A 5,000-nucleotide genomic window follows, 5' to 3' on the forward strand; every position below is an offset into this window, starting at 1 on the left:
ACCTAACCTAACCTAACCTAACCTAACCTAACCTAACCTAACCTAACCTAACCTAACCTAACCTAACCTAACCTAACCTAACCTAACCTAACCTAACCTAACCTAACCTAACCTAACCTAACCTAACCTAACCTAACCTAACCTAACCTAACCTAACCTAACCTAACCTAACCTAACCTAACCTAACCTAACCTAACCTAACCTAACCTAACCTAACCTAACCTAACCTAACCTAACCTAACCTAACCTAACCTAACCTAACCTAACCTAACCTAACCTAACCTAACCTAACCTAACCTAACCTAACCTAACCTAACCTAACCTAACCTAACCTAACCTAACCTAACCTAACCTAACCTAACCTAACCTAACCTAACCTAACCTAACCTAACCTAACCTAACCTAACCTAACCTAACCTAACCTAACCTAACCTAACCTAACCTAACCTAACCTAACCTAACCTAACCTAACCTAACCTAACCTAACCTAACCTAACCTAACCTAACCTAACCTAACCTAACCTAACCTAACCTAACCTAACCTAACCTAACCTAACCTAACCTAACCTAACCTAACCTAACCTAACCTAACCTAACCTAACCTAACCTAACCTAACCTAACCTAACCTAACCTAACCTAACCTAACCTAACCTAACCTAACCTAACCTAACCTAACCTAACCTAACCTAACCTAACCTAACCTAACCTAACCTAACCTAACCTAACCTAACCTAACCTAACCTAACCTAACCTAACCTAACCTAACCTAACCTAACCTAACCTAACCTAACCTAACCTAACCTAACCTAACCTAACCTAACCTAACCTAACCTAACCTAACCTAACCTAACCTAACCTAACCTAACCTAACCTAACCTAACCGACCCATCTCTTGCGTGTCCATACCCAATTGTGATACATCAATCTCTTCGTCTCGACGCGGCCATCTATCCTGCACATTCGTTGTCTCCATTCCCGGTTGTTTTTGGTACTTTTTCGGCTTTTTTCTTTTCTAACGGTTTTTCTGCTATTCAAACACCTATTTCCTTCCACAAACTCACTTTTTTTCTTCCAAACTCCCCCTTTTTTACTTCCGAATATCATTCCTGCTGCCTATCCCTTCATTTTGCGCCATTCCCCGTAAAAATCCATCCCAATTTCGCTTTGTTATTCTGGTTTTTAGTCGTTTCAGCTATCGAAATTCACACTTTTTCCCGTTTAATTTAAATTTTTTCTATCAAACCGTGTCCAAGTAGTCAGTTATTTAATTATTAATTTTTTTCCGTATTTTTCATACAAACCGAGTTTACCTTATACCTCGCACCCATAGAACGGTCACCCATCTCTTGCGTGTCCATACCCAATTGTGATACATCAATCTCTTCGTCTCGACGCGGCCATCTATCCTGCACATTCGTTGTCTCCATTCCCGGTTGTTTTTGGTACTTTTTCGGCTTTTTTCTTTTCTAACGGTTTTTCTGCTATTCAAACACCTATTTCCTTCCACAAACTCACTTTTTTCTTCCAAACTCCCCCTTTTTTACTTCCGAATATCATTCCTGCTGCCTATCCCTTCATTTTGCGCCATTCCCCGTAAAAATCCGCGAAAAATTCGCCCCCCCGCCCACCCTTGTTTTCTCAGCTAGGTAAACTCGGCTCGCCGACGTAATTTCAAACCGCAAATCGACTTTTTTCCTCTGATATTTTTCTTTCTTCTGACTATTGTACCTTGTTTGTCTGGTCCTAAAACTTGTCTCTGAACTGCTTTCATTCTTCCAGAAGCCATAGTTTTAATTTTACAGATTGTTTTAGTTTCATATATTTCGGTAAATTCTTAATCACTTACATACGAGATCATGGTGCTCACCCGGTCTCCCACCCGGAAGGAGGCGACTAATCGCCCCCCTCCTCCACCCCCCACACCACCTCCACCTTCTTCTCCACCGTTACCAAGCCATTCCAGAGCCTATTTAACAGCGTCTGGCTCTTCGGAACGCCCACAAGTGAATGTCTCATACGGCCTGCAATCGTCAAGTGAGGTCGATGATCTCCTCTTCCAGGATGTAGACTCTCAAGCAACTTCCGATTCAGACATGTCACGTCTACAATACATGTCTGACTCTGAAGTAACTCAAAGCAGCCCCTTAAGGCAATCCGACAACCCCGCCATTGTGACAGTTGCCGTTGTGCATAGCCAGGGTGATAAGGAGCATCCCCGTCCGGCGCCCATTGCCTCCTTCAACGCCACCTCCATCAATACCAAGCCGAATGATCCCAATGAGTCCCACACATTAGATCCGGTTGAGGGACATAAAGCGGGCGTTCTGGCTCGCGTTCAGGAGGCAATTGGCCTATTGGGTGCATCTAAAAGTGTTACCAAAAAGCAGCGGCAGGAGGTCACCCAGATATTGGCGGACATCGGCGCGCAAACCAGCGCCTTCGTGGGTAGCATTAAGAGGTGTTGTACATGTGTCCCCAACTTCAGCGTCTCAAAAGACACACAAACGGACCGTGCTCGTTCCCTCCCGTCTGAGGCGTCCAACACACCCACCGACCACTCCCTCTCCGAGGCAACAGTCAACCTCATCAGAGGAACTATACAAGAAGAAATCGGAAAGCTCAGGGCGGCCCAACTATCAACGCCGATGAGTTATGCCGGCGTTGCGTCAATGGGTGTTCCTCGAGGAACCGCCGCCCCCGCAGTCTCCACTTCTTCTACCACTACCACCTCCACTCGTGCCCCCCCAGTCACCAAACCGGCCATGATCATCTCTCCGGTGCAGGAATCTACATCAAGGCAGCAAACAATAGAGGCTCTCAGAGAGGGGATAAATTTCAGAAAGGCTAAATACGCCCCAACCACTATAAAGGCCGTTTCGAATAACAAGTTCCGCGTCGAATTCGAATGTGATCGCGATAGGGACGACGCCATCCAGCGCTTGTCGACCTCGGAGAAAATCGCAGCGGAGCCGGCGCGGAAATTGTCACCGATGCTGATTTTGAAAGGCGTCCCGAAGGAAATTCCTTCCGAGCAACTGAGGGACATAATCGCCGAACAGAATTGCGACCTCACTCCCCTCATCGAGAGCCCCCAGGATTTGCGCCTCCGCTTCCTGCGGAACAACCGCAATCCTAAATTATACAACGCGGTGTTCATGGCAAGCCCCAGGGTGTGGCGAGCGGCCACTGCAGCCGAAAGAGTCTGCATTGACTATCTCAGGGTTCACATAAGTGACTTCTCCCCGTTCCTGCAGTGCTTCAAGTGCCTGCAGTTCGGACACACCCAGGCGAAATGCACTGCAACCGCACCAGCCCCATGCGCCTACTGCGCCCTTGACGGGCACACGGCTAAGGACTGCCCCACAGCTGCTAAAAAAGGAGAACCCAGGTGCGCCAATTGCGTCTCCCACAACAACAAATTTAAAACGAAGGGATCGGTTACACACCAAGCGACATCGGCTGAATGCCCGAGACTGAGAGTCATGAGGGATAGAATCCTGGACCGCGTTGACTATGGATAGTTGGAACATCAATTTTATACAGTGTAATTTGGACCGATCTAAACATAGTCAACACGAGTTTCTCCTATCGTTCATGGCTAGCAATAGCCAAATCGCCCTTGTCTCAGAACCGTACGTAGGCGCTGGTACTGAGGTCAAACCAATCCAAGGCATCAACATCTTCCAGTTTTCCAACGGCAATCGGGTCAAGGCATGTATCATGGCAAAGTCGAACAGCCCTCCCATCTTGGGTCTGGCACAATACTCAACCACTAATTTGTGTGTGGCTCGTCTTCAGGTTGGACATAGAAGCGTCTATTTGGCGTCGGTCTACGTCGAACCGGGGGAGGATCCCAACGATACGATTGGGCGAGTTGAGTCCTTTTGCCATACTCAAAATGGGGACAAAATCATTGGTGGAGACTTCAATGGATGGCATCCCAGCTGGGGCAGCCGCATTGCTAACCCCCGTGGTAACACAGTCTGGGAGCTGATTAACGCCAACGACCTCCAAGTATGCAATGTAGGAACCTCGCCCACATTCGAAACGGTAACGCATGGGAAAGACCGCTCGTCCATTATAGACCTCACTCTGGCCTCTGGTGCCACTTTTGACAACATATGTTCTTGGAGGGTGGACTTAAGCATCTGCCCTTCTTCCCAGCACAACGCCATCACCTTCACTTTTAGCCTTAATGGAAACACCACCCACAGTACACCTACCAATACTTCCACCTTTTTATTCAAAACGTCCAAGGCCAACTGGGCTGAATTCAAGAACTCCCTTCATGCACGAATGCTGGACTCTGATATACTGGATAGGGATATCACGAAACTGAACAGTGACGAACTGGATGATCTTATTGACGATGTCACAAAGCTGATCCAAGCAGCCTGTAGGGATTCTATGCCTGCACGAGGTGGGAACATCAAATCCAAACCTCCCTGGTGGACTGAGGAACTCGAGAAGCGTAAGCGGGAAGTTATCTCGCTCCATCGCAAAGTTGCTCAAGCCAGGCGGCGAGGATTACCACTCGACTCACTTCTCGCAGAGAAACACGCTTTAAAAACCCGATATGCGGAAGAAATAAAAGCTCAGTCCATCACCAACTTCAAAGAGTTCTGCGAACTTCAAACCAAAGAGAACGTCTGGTCTCTCACTAATCGCCTTCTCAAAGACACATCACCTCGCCGTCCACCAATCACTCTTCAAACCGCAGCTGGATATACCGCTTGTGGAGAAGAGACGGCCACAGCTTTACTGGAACATTTCTTTCCTGACGATCTGCAAGACACTGAAATCAGGCATCACGAACTTAGGGCTCGAGCAGGCCTCTTACCGCAAACTGAATCTGACACACCTTTCGCAGCTGAGGAAGTGCTGGAAATCATCAAAGACATGAACCCAAAACGAGCGCCCGGCCTCGATTATCTCACTTCTGACATCTGTTACGAATTCAGCAAACTATACCCTCAATTAATTACCCAAATTTACAATA

This window comes from Amyelois transitella, chromosome 7, assembly GCF_032362555.1.
Source record: "Amyelois transitella isolate CPQ chromosome 7, ilAmyTran1.1, whole genome shotgun sequence".
NCBI classification, from domain to species: Eukaryota; Metazoa; Arthropoda; class Insecta; order Lepidoptera; family Pyralidae; genus Amyelois; species Amyelois transitella.